Raw genomic sequence first — 15,971 nt, 5'->3', positions numbered from 1 at the left:
ATGTTTTGCGAAGGAAAACCATTAATTAGCTGTTATCATCATTAGTATATCCAAGAACTATGCTTCATTTATGTGTGATAGTCAGAATACTCAATTCATTGCAAATGCTTTCACCCTGTCTGGAAATAGCATTCCATTAAAATCTTATTTGCACAGGTTCCATGATTTAATTGCCTCAGAGGATATTCAGTAGCCTCCTGAAGAGAAGTGAAGTCTTGGGTTACTTTACATTGGCTTGGGCTTTGGAAATGGGTGGCAGTAACTCTGAATAGAATCCCTGTTGAGCTTTACACATTTACTATTTATTCTGGTAGAGGCAACCAACAGCATGGAGGTGGAATTCGATGGGGTGGAGATAGAGTCGCCTGGTAGCCGGTTAAACAGAATTCCAGTTCTAATCAATACTTTTATGAAAAGCCCCAGCCTCTCTCATTTCTAGTGAATGTCCATTCTGAATTGCATCCCTGCAAAGGCTCCCACCTCCCCCACTTCCCCAGCCCAGCAATGCTGAGTCATTAATATGGATAGTTCATATGAAAACAAAGCTTTGAAAGGTAGGACAGAAACAAACTCTGACTCGACCTCAGACTGCTCATGAAGCCCAGGGTTCGTGTTCCCACTTGGCACATCAATCTCAGCTCCCGGGCTGGCAGGGCAGGAGCAGAGTTCGTGGGCCTTTCAATCAGGTGTGATGCTTTCGGCAGCAAGGACAGCCATTCATTATGTGAGCTCCTTAAGAGTCTGTTTCTTTAGTCTCTTTGTTTTCCTTCACAGAACTTAGCTTTAATGGCCTTGGACTAGAATGAAGCAGAGATTTGAAGTCAACATCACCTTCCTCTGGCATATGAGAAAGACAACCTCCTCTCTCCTTCCCTTTCATTGTTTTGTTTGTGCAGTTTTAATTGTTTGGAGATCACATGCATTTACTTATTAAGTTCTATTTAGCGCTGAGAACTCTAATTGTGGCTTGCAAAAATGGCACAAGCCTCCTAACTTCTGCCGTGAATATTCATTCAGTGAAGCTATGGTGCTCTACCTCTGTCACAGACTAACCTGAAATAAATGTGGGTTTTCCACACAAGAGGTACCATTTATAGCTGCATGAACAGATGCCCATCCAGGGCCTCATTCCTCCTGGTATGTAGCAAAACTGGCTCCATTTCTGGCTCAGGCCTTGGGTTCCGAGCAACGGGCTTTGCCTGCACCCAGCTCTCAGGAATCTTTCTATCAGCAGCCTTTGGGAGTAAAGCACTCTCAGAGTGCCTAAAAAATAAGTAATTGTGGGACATCCCAGGATGTGGGACCTCTTCTTTCACTTCACAGAGTATTGCAGTGAGATTTGGAAATCATACTTAAAGTACACTTTTAGTATTGTTGATATGGATTTTAAAAGGTAAAGAACCACTACTACATATGTTCTTGCCAATATTTTTCAACTGACACTATTCACCCTCTCCAAATCCTTTATTTAGTCAGGGCAGGAGGTCAGAAAACTGGCTCCTATTCTAAAAGCACAGACACGTACTTTCTCTCTTTCTTTTTATTTTTCAAAGGGAATTTTATGTATACTATCTGCATATAATTACAAGCAAACAATCTGTTCATTCTTGTGGTTCACATGTAATCATATGTAAGTTTCTTATCCAGGTTTTTAAAAAATTCCATTATAGTTAACATACAGTGCTATATTAGTTTCAGGTGTACAATATAGTGATTCAGCAATTCTATGCATTACTCAGTGCTCATCAAGATAAATGTACTCTTAATCCCCATCACCAATTTCACCCATACCCCCACCCACCTCTGCTCTGGTAACCATCAGTGTGTTCTCTATAGTTCAGGGTCTATAGTTGTTTTTTAATCTCTTTTTCTTTGTTCATTTGTCTTATTTTTTAAATTCCACCTATGGCTGAAATCACATGGTGTTCATCTTTCTCTGACATATTTCACTTAGCATTATACTCTCTAGCTCCATCCATGTCATTGCAAATGACAAGATTTCATCCTTTCTTCTGGCTAAATAATGTTTCATTGTCTATATGTATATAGACCACCTCTTCTCTATCCATTCATCTATCCACAGACCCTGGCCACTTCCATAGCTCAGTTATTGCAAATAATGGTGTAATAAACATAGGTGTGATTGTATCTTCTCAAGTTAGTATTTTCAGATTCTTTGAGAAATACCCAGTAGTGGAATTACTGGATCGTATGGTAATTTTATTTTTAAGTTTCTGAGGAACCTCCATACTGTTTTCCACAGTGGTTGTAGCAGTTTGTATTCCCACCAACAGTGCATGAGGGTTCCTTTTTCTCCAGATCCTTGCCAACATTCATTGTTTCTTCTGTTTCTGATTTTAGCCATCCTGACAGGCACGAGGTAATATTTCATTGTGGTTTTGATTGCATTGCCCTAATGATCAGGGATGTTGAGCATCTTTTTCATCCGTCTGTTGGCCATCTGAGTGTCTTCTTTGAAGTATCTGTTCATGTCTTCTTCTCATTTTTAAATTGGATTAGTTGGGGTTTTTTGGCGTTGAGCTGTATAAGTTCTTTGTGTATTTTGGATACTAATCCTTTATCAGATATGCTAATTACAAATATTTTCTCCCATTCCATAGGTTGTCTTTTATTTTGTTGTTTCCTTTGCTGTCAAAAGCTTTTCATTTTGATCTAATCCCAATATTTTATATCTGCTTTTGTTTCCCTTGCTCCAGGAGACATATCTAGAAAAATGTTGCTATGGCCAATGTCAGAGAAATTACTGCCTGTGCTCTCTTCTAGAATTTTATGTTTTAGGTCTCACATTTAGGTCCTTAATCCATTTTGAGTTTATTTTTGTGCATGGTGTGAGAAAATGATCCAGTTTCGTTCTTTCACATGTAGCTGTACAGTCATTTTCTTTTTTTAAGTGCATTCAAAGGAAAAATATATTTGCACTTGGAATTTATCTCCATTTAAATGGATTCACCACTATAACATCTGATGTAATTATTTTACAGCAGTGTACCTGGGAATGAAGCTGTGGTTTTTTGGTCTTCCAGCTAGCCTTCCCAGCAGAGTGGATTTAGACAGAGGAAGCCGAGTGACTTAAGTAATTTGTAACGAGATCCCATTTCTCTTGCATCAAGAAGTTTTCAATAAGGGAAACTGCACCTTTTTGATTTTGAAAATAATTACCTTGTAAAAATTAGAAACCCTGAGAGACTTTAGCATAAGAGTTCTGCTAAGTAGCAAAGTAGAAAAAAAATTGGGTTCCAGGAAACACTTTCATCTCATTGTTGCCAGAATCCTGGCTCTAAATTCACAACGAATTCAGAGAGGTGGGTTTCTGCAAAGACAACTTTACACAGAAGTATAAACACTTAGCAATTCCAGCCCAGGGAGTCATGAGAAGATTAATCTAACACTGTTCCTTCTTTCTTCCAGTTCTAATTAGAAGGCAGTAGGGGGCCATGAGGAATTAGGTTATGTACATCATTCTATGGCTGTCACCTGAAAACCACCTTACATCAGGCTAACCTGGCAGAGGAGAGATGATAAGTTTGACTTTTGATCACCATAAGCCATGTCATCAGTGATGACAAAAAAGGAAGCTTCTCCTCATTCCCTTTCCAGGTTCTTCTCTGTCCGATTTATTTAACCGTAAATGACTTTGGATGGGGCAGCTACGATGTCAGGGTTAGAAATGGAAACTGTGGTACACCTCCGTGGCTCAGTAGTTGAGCATCTGCCTTTAGCTCAGGTGGTGATCCCAGGGTCCTGGGATTGAGTCCTGCATCGGGCTCCCTGCAGGGACCCTGCTTCTCCCTCTGCCTCTGTTTCTGCCTCTGCCTCTTGTCTCTCATAAACAAATAAATAAAATCTAAAAAAAAAAAAGAAAAGAAATGGAAAGTGCAGCACTGACTCCCCTCACACCAAGGTTGTTAATTCATCATTTATGGTGCATTTTGGTGAGCCTTCCGTGGTGGCTATGTACGTCTTAACTCCCATCTGGATAATTTTGCATAGAACCCAGAAACACTCAGGTTCTTTTTTTTTTTTTTTTTTTTAACACTCAGGTTCTATGCAACAAAACCCCAAAAAACAAAAACCCCACCAAAAACCAAAACCAAACAAAAACAAAACAAAACAAAAACAATACAGACCAGTTGATTAGTTCTCATCATAGTCTAGCATTCTGTTCATCTGACCTAAGGAGCATCTGTCACTTTCTAGGAAACTACGGGCATGCCACCAACTGACACAGGCTCTGAACCAATGAGGCCAAGGTACAGGATCAACTGGGAATGTTTACATACTTGGGTTGAGCACTGTGCTCCGCTGGCCTGGGTCTGGAGTTTGGTGTGCCTGGGATAAGCACCTCTGAGACTGTCACCTGGAAGTTCTGCTCTGCCTCCAGGCATCCCACAGGAGACTACAGGAGTCCAGTCTTCTTCAACTTGGTCATTTGAACTGCCACATTCCTTTTGTCCTCTATCTTGCACCATAAGCAGCCTTTGCCTCCTCTCAGTGACAGGTCTGATGGGTGAATGGCACGCCCCTGTCAGTATCATTAGTGTTCACTAGATAATTGCATTGGTTAGAATAGGCTAGGTTGTGCTGTGATAACAAATTAACCTCCAGTTCCCAACATCGAAGACAAACAAGATCCATTTCTTGCCGATGTCCATTGCAAGTCAAGGCTGGTGGTATGTGTGCTGGGAAAATTCAGCTCCAGCAGTCACTCAAGGATCCAAGCTGGAGCACATGGATGGCTCAGTCAGCTGAACATCTGCCTTCGGCTCAGGTCATGATCACCAGGTCCTGGGATCGAGCCTTGAGTTGGACTCTCTGCTCAGCTGGAAACCTGCTTCTCCCTCGTCCTCTGCCTGCTGCTTCCCCCTGCTTGTGCTCTGTCTCTTCTCTCTGTTAAATAAATTAATAAAATCTTTAAAAAAAAAAAAAGATTTAAAAAACAAAAAAGGATCCAGGCTGATGGAAGCTCTACTATCTGTAGCTGCAACATCTAGCATACGTGACTCCTTTGGTCTCCTCAGCTGGGAGATAGAGGCTGGACCTCTCACCTGCTCCCAGTGCTTTCCCGCTTCGGTAGGGAAGTGACAGATGTCACTGCTGCTAAAGTTCTATTAACCTAAACAAGTCACATAACTGTCCAACCACAGAGGGCTGGTCAGTCCAGTCTTCTATGTGCCTAGAGAGGAGAACCAGATATTGGTGAGCACACTAGTTATATTTATCACGACGTTTTTACTTCGCTCAGCCATGAATTGTTTATTTGTTTGTTTGTTTGTATGTTTATTGAATGTGATGAATCTCTCCCAGAACAGTGAGAGTTTCATAAGTCCCAATCGGTTTGCTTCGGGAGCGCCAAGCAGGAATATGCCAAGTTCAGAGGGGGGTTTTTGTTTGGTTTTTTGTTTCCATTGAAGAGGTCAAAGACCAAAAATATATTGAGGAGCGCTGTTTTAGATAGCCATGCTCTACAGCAGCAACAAGAAAACCCTGAATAGTGGGGCCATGGCCGCACTCAAGAGCCTCTGGCTAATTAATCCTGTGGCAGTCTGTGGTTTCATCAACCCGCAGGCATGCAGATTCAGCCCTCATCTGCGCTCAGAATTCATCTTTAGCGTGGCAGGCTGTGCCAGTTCTGAGATGCTGGAGTTTAACTTACTGGAACAGAAACCACATCAAAAAGCCAGTCACATGACAGCGCCAAGGAACTCAAACCCCACATCAGAACGCATTGGCTAGTGTAGAAGTCCTGAGATGCAATGTGTGTTCTTCACTGGGAATTAAGAACATGTGGGCCCAGTCCTAAGTATAGCCTATCCTTAAAGTGTTTTTAATTAGGAACTTGGACTTTAGTGGCCAAAATTGAACTGGCTCTGAGATGAAGGCTACACTTCAAGTGTCTTCTAGAGAACTTAAATGACCTGCAGACAATAGGTGCTCAGAAAGCCTTCTTCATGATGATAATACGTTGTGTGACTTATGGTGGTAGGGATAAAACTTGGTTGTATTTACTCTGCTGGTTCTGCTGGTTCCCTCAAGGATATAGACACATAGTCAGGTGCTGCCTTAACTTCTTGGCCTTACGTAGGAAAAGACACTCATTCTCAGGATCTGAGAACCACCATCAGGCTTTAGTTATCATCAACAAAACAATAATAATTTATATAATTCATTGTATGGCTGCTCAGTTCTAAGGCACTGTCTGAAGAACTTTACATACATAATTTCGTACATTATCTCAACTAGCCACGCATAAGATGCAATTTATTATTATCTTTTTCATTCAAATGAGGAGGCTGAGGTTTTAAAAAATCAAGGAATTTGTCAAAAATCACAAATTTAGGAAGTGGAGCTGGGTTCTAACATAGATCAGTCTGATCGCAAAGTCCATGTATGTTTCCAAATAATTCCCTTTTAACAACAACTGATAGCAAAATCTAAATATCAGAAAATGAACAAGGAATGAAAGACATTTCCTTTGTAATCCACTATCCAGGGGTATTAACTGCACAATTTGGGGTATGTATGTATATCTTGGATTTTTCTTATTCAGATGTTACTTACAGGTGACTCAAACCTCAAACTTGCTTAGGCTCCCTTTGCTCTTGGCCTGCATCTACCTTTGACACATTTACACCAAAATTACCTGGAATCATCCCTCCTAAAGAACACAATCCAACACCAAAAAAGAATTGTCAATCAGTGTAGATTTTACTGAAGGGTTTGTGACAATCTGCAGGAGAATCCCCTCGGCTCATGTAGCAAAATTATCCCTGACTCACACATTTAAACTACTCATCCTCTCTGCTTCTGCTGCCCCCAGACAGCTCTTCCTTTTCTCCTGAGAAACAAATTTTCATTATCTCACTTTTTCTAATATGCTCCCTTATCCATCGCCCTGCTGGGGAAAACAACACGATCTTCTCAGGAGCCTTACTTTTTAACGATACAAGCTAAGACCATCACTAGTGAAAAATTTTACTCTTGTCTCCCTCACACATATTTTCTTACAAAAAAGGGTTTATACTGTTTAGTAACCCACTTTGTTTTCCTTAGGAGTATGTGTTATGGGAGAAATCTTAAAGTTCTGTTTGTGATTATTTTACTTGATTGATGTGAAAGGAAAGGCAGGTGTCAGCCTGTGCACTGGGAAATTTCTGGTAGAATGCTGTTACAGTCATTTCCTTTGCATCATAAAAGTCATTCTGGCTATATTTAGGTTAATTTTCTTTTTCTTTCTTTTTTTTTTGTTAATTTTCAATATATTTTGATTTAGAGTATACCTTTGTAAAGGAGATCTTTTTTAAAAGGTCACCAAAACTAAACCAGATAAATGTTTTATTTCTGCTATTAGTCAAACCATTTTATTAAATAAGACAAAGCAGTGGTGCCAATAAGAGTTAAACTCTATTTTCCCCCACATTGTCATGCATATATTCTTCTGTCTATGCTTTTGGATTAAAAAGGCCATTAAGAGAAAAGCCTAAGCCTCATTTCTGATGAAACAGCTTTGAGGAGGTGCAGTGGAAGCAGACCAGCTTCTGACGGCCAGGAATTCCTTATATAAGAGAGCAGAGCCCTAGTCTGGGGGTGGAGCTGCTAGGACACATTCTCTTTATCTAAATTAGTGGTCTTCAAACATTTTTGATCACATGTGGTGAATTAAAGATAACCACACAAATACCTAAGGATAAATTTAACCAAGGAGATGAAAGACTTGTACTCTGAAAACTAGAAGCTGTTAATGAAAGAAATTGAAGATGACACAAATAAATAGAAAGATACACTGTACTTTGGATTAGAAGAATTAACACTGTCAGAATGTTCATTCTACCCAAAGCAATCTACAGATTCAATGTAATCCCTATGAAAATATAGTAGTATTTTTATTTTTTTTAAAGATTTAATTTATATATTCATAAGAGATACATAGAGAGGGGTAGAGACATATGCAGAAGAAGAAGCAGGCTCCTCAGAGGGAGCCTGATGCAGGACTTGATCCCAGGACCCTGGGATCATGCCCTGAGCCAAAGGCAGACTCTCACCTACTGAGCCACCCAGGTGTCACTACGTTGTATGCCTGAAACTAGTGTAGTATTGTTGGTCAACTATACTTCAATAAAAAGTTTTTAAAAGGGCAGCCTGTGTGGCTCAGCAGTTTAAGCACCTGCCTTCATCCCAGGGCATGATCCTGGAATCCTAGGATCGAGTCCCACATCAGGCTCCCTACATGGGGCCTGCTTCTCCCTCTGCCTGTGTCTCTGCCTCTCTCTCTGTGTGTCTATCATGAATAAATAAATAAATAAATAAATAAATAAAATCTTTTAAAAAAAGTTTTTAAAAGTTTTAAAACGTAGGCTAAACTAATACTTCATTTTAAAATGGCAACTAGGGCAGCCCCGGTGGCGCAGCGGTTTAGTGCCGCCTGCAGCCTGGGGTGTGATCCTGGAGACCCACGTCGGGCTCCCCGCATGGAGCCTGCTTCTCCCTCTGCCTATGTCTCTGCCTCTCATTCTCTCTCTGTGTATCTATGAATAAATAAATTTTAAAAATCTTTTAAAAAGTAAATAAAAAATAAAATGGCAACTAACTTTTTTTTTAAAAGATTTTATTTATTTGAGAGACAGAGAGAGCAAGTGTGAGGGGAGTATAGGGGCAGAGGGAGAGGGAGAAGGAGAAGCGTACTCCTTGCTGAACAGGACTTTCAGGGGGACAGGACTGATACGGGACTTGACCCCAGGACCCTGGGATCACGACCTGAGATGAAGGCAGGCGTTTAACTGACTGAGCCACCCACGTGCCCCATAAAATGACATCTGATTTTAAAAACCTTATTTTCTTGCTGTGAAACTGAACATGTTAAGTTTTCCATTATTGGGTAACAAGATACTTACTTATAAAGCCAGTTACAAAAAAAGAAAAAAATTTAAATTAAGATGGTCACAAATTCTTTGACAGACCAGTCACTGAGAGATAGGTTCTATGCTTCTCCCCTGAATCTTGAATGGACTCCTGAATAGTTTTTACCAGTAGAATATAATGGAAATGATACTTTGGTATTTTTTGGCTCCAGGCCTTAAAAGACCTCTTGTCTTTTAAAATATTCCCTCTCAGGGGGTGCCTGAGTGGCCCAGTCAGCTAAATGTCTGTGGCTCAGGTCATGGTCCCAGGGTCCTGGGATTGAGCCCTAAGTTGGGCTCCCTGATCAACAGGGTGTCTTCTTCACCCTCTGCCCTTCCCTCCCCTCGTGCTCTCTCTCTTTCTCTCTCTTGTGCTCTCACTCTCTCTCAAATAAGTAAATAAAATCTCCAAAAAATAAATTAAAAATAATAACAGTAAAATAAAATATTCTCTCTCAGAACCCAGCTACCACTTTGTGAGGAAGCCCAAGCAGCCCAGTTCAGATGCTATATGGAAAAGAACTGAGATCCCCCCGTCCCATAGCCAATCACCCTGGCTGAGCCCCCAACTGATAGCCAGCACCAAGTTGCCAGCCAACTTGGGAGCCATCTTGGAAGTGGATCTTCTAGATTGAGTTGCAACCAATGCTGCAAAGATATAGACTGCCCAGGAGAGTCCTTCACAAATTTCTGATCCACAAGATTGTGAACAAAATAAAACGGTGTTTTAAGCCACTCAGCTTCCAGTTTGTTTGTTACACAACAATAGATAACCAGAACACAACTTTATAATCAAAACTATTTAGCAATCTTTGTACACTTATTTGTTATATATTATCCAGTTGTATTACATCCATTATTAAAAAAATAACAGAAATAGAAAATAAAAAAGTTATTCATAAATAGAAATGCTAAAATTTTCTTCTTAAAACCTAGTGGTTTGTTTTAAGCATATACACATTTTGGTGACCAGTGGTCTAGAAGAGACAATGCTTGAAACTCAACTCACTGGCAATAAATAATCTTCAAATACTAGTGAAGTATTTGAAAATGGAGTGTATTGACAGCACATGGTCCAAGAGGGGATAATTAACCACGTATTTATGGAGAACCAAATATGACCCAAATAAGAATACCCAAACTGTAAAAAATAGAAGGGCAATTTTTGCCATTTCTATATTTTTCCTATTTTAATTACCACAACCAATGAATAGGGTTTTTGTTTTGTTTTGTTAAAAAGCATGGGGTTAAAAAAAAAAAGCATGGGGTTAAGAATATGGATCTTGAATATGAATATGAATAGAATATGAATCTTGCTGTGGCCTAGGGAAAATTTAGGTGTGCTCCTCCAAAGCCATTCCACAATATGTGAATATTATTCCAGATCAGTAAATAAAAGTCTATATCATTATTTTAATAAATATATGGTATTTAATAGGTGGACATATTATTTTTGATGTCATTAGATATCCAGGTTGTTTTCCAATTATTGGTGACTATAACAGCCATTCCTACACCCAAATCTTTGCAAAATCCTTTTTTATTTAATTATTTCCTTCATATGTATTCCTGAAAGTAGAATTGTTGGTTAAGGACAAGCACTGGTTATGAATAAGCACTGTCAAATTTCTCTCCACAAAATTTGCACCAATTTATAAATTCCTCAACAGTGTCTATTTCCTAGCACCTTCAACAATACTTGGTATTATAATCTTAAAAATGGTTTGTCAATTTAATATAAAATTGTGCCATATATATATTATATATATAAATAAAATATGTATTTTATGTATTAAACTTACCTTTGAGGGGTGGCTGGGTGACTCAGTCAGTTAAGTATCTGACTCTTGATTTCAGCTCAGGTCATGATCTCAAAGTTGTGAGATCAAGCCCAGTTCAGGCTCTGTGCTGGGGGTGGAGCCTGCTTAAGATTCTCTCTCCCTCTGCCCCTCCTCATGCTGCACTCACACAAGTGCTCTCTATCTCTAAAATATTTTTTTAATTGAAACTTACCCTTTGACTTTGACTTTTTGCCTATTTTGTCTACTTATTTTTATAAGATGCCTCAGAATTTTTTGTGGAAAGGAACAAAGTGTACTACAAAGAAACAGTTTTTTTTTTTTTAAGATTTATTTATTTTAGAAAAAGAGAGGGTGTGTGTGTGCATGTGAGTGGGGGTAGGGGCAGAGGGAGAGAGAGAATCTAGAGCAGAGTGCAGAGCCTGAAGGAGGGCTTGATGGGGAATGTGGGGGCTCAATCTCATGACCCCAAGATCATGAACTGAGATGAAATCAAGAGTTGATTGCTCAACCTACTGAGCCATCCAGGTGCCCCTACAAATAAACAGTTTTGAAGAGGCCATTTCCTAGTTCCAGGAGAGACAGAAATGGCAATATTTCTTGATCAATATTTTATTGATCAACAACTTCTTTGCATTTGTATGTGTCATAAATACAACTCTAATTGGCTTAAGTGAAAAAGGAATCTATTGGCTCACTGAAGAGTTTCAGGTACAGCTGGACTCAGTGTGTCAAATAAAAACATCAGGACCCTCTCCATTTCTCAGCTCTGGTAGCTTTTGCTTGCCTATATTCCCAATCAGACTCTTGCTTCATATCAGGAAGAATCCAGAAAAAAAGAATACATTGTTCCTAAGAACTTTAACAAAAGACCCAGAGAAGACTGTGATTGGCCAGCTTAGATCATGTGCTCATGCCTGAGCCAATCATGTGGCCAGGATAACAGAATTCTCTGATTGGCCAGGTTTATAGTTCCCTATCTACAGTTAGGGATGTGGTAAGTTCTACCACAGCCAAAGTAGATGGATACTGCAGATTTGGGGGCTGGGTGGTTCCCAAAGGAAGGGATGCCAGGCAGAAAAAAAAAAAAAACACATGTCCATATGAACAGATTTGATGGGATTTGGCCCACCCGCAGCTCTTTCTGGGTTGTAATGAATGGTGATTTGATGTGATAGAAATAGGGTCAAGGAGCCAGGAAACCTGGAATTAGCTATACGTTTTTGCTACTACCTGTGGGAGCTCTCTGAGCTTCAGACACCTTATTTATCAAAGGGAAAGATTAATCATCACCTTACCTACCTCGGATGATTCTGGTAAGAGATTATGAATGTAAAAGTGCTTGCTGAAAATAAAATGTCATGCAAATATACCTCATATCAAATAAAAATAAAACTAGGAAATCATATGTGTTCCCCATTGTGGTTTTGTCTGAGCACCCCCTGCAGTAGTCAAATGGAAAAATCAGTGCTGTGGATCTGAGGCTTCCACCCTGCTTAAATTTGGCTCAGCCTAAGCTGTCTATTTTAATTGTGCTGGAAGTCATATTGAACTGTTGTCCTCAGGAAGCAGGAAAGGGTGGTGGCCATAATCACTGCTAAAAGTTGAAAATGGTACTGACATCACACATGCTGGTGTCCTTCTAGGAAAATTTGTATCCTGTCTGTCTTTGCCTTCCATCTAATTAACAAGTCTGTGACCTTCCCCAGCACAGGAATGACCCACAGTCCAATATGAAGCAGCAGGAAGCACTGAAGTGGATCCAGGCAGCCATGGAATTGCGATCCTGCTGAATCCCAGTTCAGGGCAGGGCCAGAGAAAGAAGCCAGGTATGGAGGCTCTCTGAGAAGCTGAGGTCTTCTGCTTGAAAAATTTGTTTGGAAATAGCCATACGCAGGCAGGGAATTATGCATGGGGCCTGTCTTTCACTCAGGAAACCTGCACTAATTGTTCTCCACCAACAACATAGACTAGTTTGTGCTTTGCATTGAACAGAAGGCAAGACTTTCACAGATACCCCTGCTCACACCTCACCAGAAGATGGAAGGAGATGGGGTGCCCAGCCAAAGGAAGTTACAACGAGCCTTAAACCAGGGAATGTTCACGTGTACAACTGTCTGCAGAGTGGTGATTTGAGAGATGTACCTACCAACTCACAAAATGCACCCCTTACCCCTTCAAGCCCACCACCACCTTACCCCTTCAAGCCCATTCATTCAAAGGTATTACAGGTATTCCCCCCAATATCTGAAAGTAGGATGTTCCTATGAAACCTTTTGTAAGAGGAAATGGTGTAAAGCGAAACAAACCAAGAAAACTCCCCAGAAATTCAATTACCATTGATAATTTTGAACATTCTCGGATCCTGAAAATATCCTATCTTGGGCTTTTCTGATACCTTAGGACACATCTAGCTAATGAATGCACAAAATAAGTCAAGATAAGCACAATTGTTCATAAGCACATAGTTCAAGCTCTGGTGGCTTGATGCTCAGGTGACTCCTGGGGGAAAGGAGTTTGGCCCAGGGAGTGTACTGCCTCACTAGTGGCTGCTGCCAAACAGATGCTGAATGCTATTTTTTATTTTGCTTTCTACCTTCATTCATAAAAGCAAACATAATCTGAATTTCCTTCAGTTAGTGAAAACGGGTCTTTTGTAAAAGTGAAGTGGCATAAAGCGAACTTTCTAAAAGCAGGGGATACCAATATCTCTGAAAAGGCCTGTTACATGTAAATATGGGGAGACAGTAGGATAGTTGAGGAAAGGACTAGCAAATCCATTAAATTATTATCTTTCAAGAACAGTAATCGGTGGGGGCCAGAATGAGAGCACCGGATATTTGAGGGAAATGAAGTCTTGAAGATAATTTTGGCCCGTCTCTGAGGCTGGGCATTATGTATTAAAAATTATTTAAAATGCATCACTGCAAACTCTCACTTCTCCACGCACTTGGTCACGTCTGACCTCATGTCTTGATTTGAACAAAGAGGACAAGACAGCAGCCTTCATCTGTCATTTTGACCACGGATTTTGCTAAATGATTGTTTATATCTTAGTGCCCCGTTGGAGACTTCTGAGTTTGAGAGTCCCTGGCTGGAACTGGTTTTCGGTGCAAATCAGTAAAAATAAAATCTGAGTTTTGTTGATTTCCAGATGGCATCTGTTAACGTTACCACGGCTGCCTCAGGAACACTTTGGAGCTTATTTTGTCCTCCTAAATAAGGGCAGCTTCCCTCCATTTTGTGCTGTTTAGATTCTTCGTGGCCTGTTGTTTTGCTCTTTCTTAGCAATTCTTTTGCCTCTGATTAGTGACTAGAACTGTATTTGCTGACTGTCAAGTCACTGCTTTCATTGGCGGTGGCGCCCCCATTCAGAGAATCCGTATTACCTCATGACATATGGCACAGTGCACACTTTGAAAGCTAAGAACTGGAAAGTTTCTCTTTTGGCAACGTTTCCCCCAGTCGCCCAGGCAATTTCCACATGCAACACTTTCCATACTCATTGAGCGCAGAGATTAGAAGGTTTGAAATAAAAGACTCTCAGGTTTGTGGGGCTGGCTGGAAACAGCCATGTCCACCAGACGCCAATGTAACTGGTCGGTCCAAAGCATCATTCGATGCAGGGGAATTCAGGGGGCTCATGTCTCATCACATAGGTCGCCTTAATAGCAGATGTCCCCCTCCAACACACCCTCCCCGCAGGCTGACATTTAGCCCAGTTATAAAATCAAGCAATGAGACGGGCAGCTTTTGTAACAGTAGGACTTCTGCTACTGAAAAGGAATGCAACCAGCAATGTTGCTGAGAGAAAGACAAGAATTATCACTGGGATGGGTGTCTCTGTAGCCAGGGCAGCAGGGTAGAATCTTGGCACTGCGGCCCAATGGCAGTCACAGACAGACCTCTGGGGGGCATGCAGCAACAGGAGAGCCAAGTCAATTTATTTGGGAGTGCGCTGAGCTCTAGTCAAGCCAAAAGAGGCCAGAGCATGTATCAAACAGCCTCCACTTTACCCGAGAAGGCCATCAGAGCAACCAGGAAGACACAGGAAAGTTCGCTAAATCTCCCAGGACACCAAGGATGCATCTGAGGGCCTCCTTCTAGTAAGTCACAAGGGGCTCTTCCCCTGTGACTCAGACGTTATCTTAGGGTGAGATGGAGGAGGAGAATTTTTATCCATGAAAGACTGAACTCTACTCAAAGGGGACTGTTTAAATTATTGAAGCTTTAAACTAAGTTGGACAGTTAGTTACTTTCTCCTCCTTCTAACCAGTGGGGGTGAGGAGGACTGAGGAGGAAGGCTAGCAAAGTTACAGACAAAATAAAGTCATTGTACCTTCTCTCCACAGCCCTGCTGCAGTGTGGATTGATTCTGTCATCCTGCAACAGGAAAAGCAGGTCTGACCCCTCTGTTCCTTGGCTCCTGTTCCTACACCCTCACCGGGAAACAGAACCCTCTGGGCTTTTGCTCTCTCCCAGATCTTCCCTGTTGATGACTGGCCGTGATATCACTCAGTCCACTGCCAGAGATTTGGGCTCTTGGGCTCTTCTGTCCCTCACTTGCACTTGCTGCGATTTGCTCACACATTTGGTGTTTGCTTATTTCCCCTCTGCACATTCTCTTCCCAAATCTTGTCCCTTGGGGAGTTCTTTGGTCTCTTCCACTGTTCCAAGGGGGCAGGGCCAGACCTACAACTCAGACTGACCCCACAGTCATGAACGTGAATGCAGAGAGAAATCCTCGAGAAGTGTCACAAAGCTACAGGCAGACGGACAAATGGCAGGCTCTTTTAGGACATCTCAGTTAGAAAGGGTATTTAAAATTAAGCCAACAAGAGGGGCACCTGGGTGGCTCAGTAGTTGAGCATCTGCCTTTGGCTCAGGTTATGATCCCAGGGTCCTGGGATGGAGTCCCACATTGGGCTCCCTGCAGGGAGCCTGCTTTTCCTTCTGCCTGTGTCTCTGCCTCTCTCTGTGTGTCTCTCATGGATAAATAAATAAATAAATAAATATATAAATAAAAATCTTAAAAAAAAAAATAAGCCAACACTAGACCTAGAATTAAGGCCATGAAAAGAAGAAAAGCCTATTATGTTTCTAAAGATTCGCTGCTAAGGACAGTGGCCCCTCCTTAACCACATCTCCAGTACTCTATCCCTCCCTGGCATACTGTCCTTCCTTTCTTTTTGCACATTTTGTTCCTAAGGACTCTTAATAAAAATAGTAACGATAGCGAACACTTACTGAGCACTTA

At 41.0% G+C, this 15,971-nt stretch overlaps 1 long non-coding RNA gene across 2 annotated transcripts; it reads left to right on the top strand.

The window, feature by feature from the left end:
• Nucleotides 1-11,705: 11,705 nt before the first annotated feature.
• On the top strand, nucleotides 11,706-15,551 carry LOC112664555 (uncharacterized). 2 transcript variants are annotated; one of them, XR_003139816.3, is made up of 3 exons: nucleotides 11,706-12,030; nucleotides 12,424-12,543; nucleotides 15,067-15,551. It is a non-coding gene; the product is annotated as an uncharacterized LOC112664555 (long non-coding RNA). The 2 variants fall into 2 exon arrangements; XR_007402629.1 differs by lacking the exon at nucleotides 15,067-15,551 and having other exon boundaries at nucleotides 12,424-14,016.
• Nucleotides 15,552-15,971: the final 420 nt, after the last annotated feature.

This window comes from Canis lupus, chromosome 16 (assembly GCF_003254725.2).
Source record: "Canis lupus dingo isolate Sandy chromosome 16, ASM325472v2, whole genome shotgun sequence".
Lineage (NCBI taxonomy): Eukaryota > Metazoa > Chordata > Mammalia > Carnivora > Canidae > Canis > Canis lupus.
This window is presented reverse-complemented; position numbering and strand designations above follow the sequence as displayed.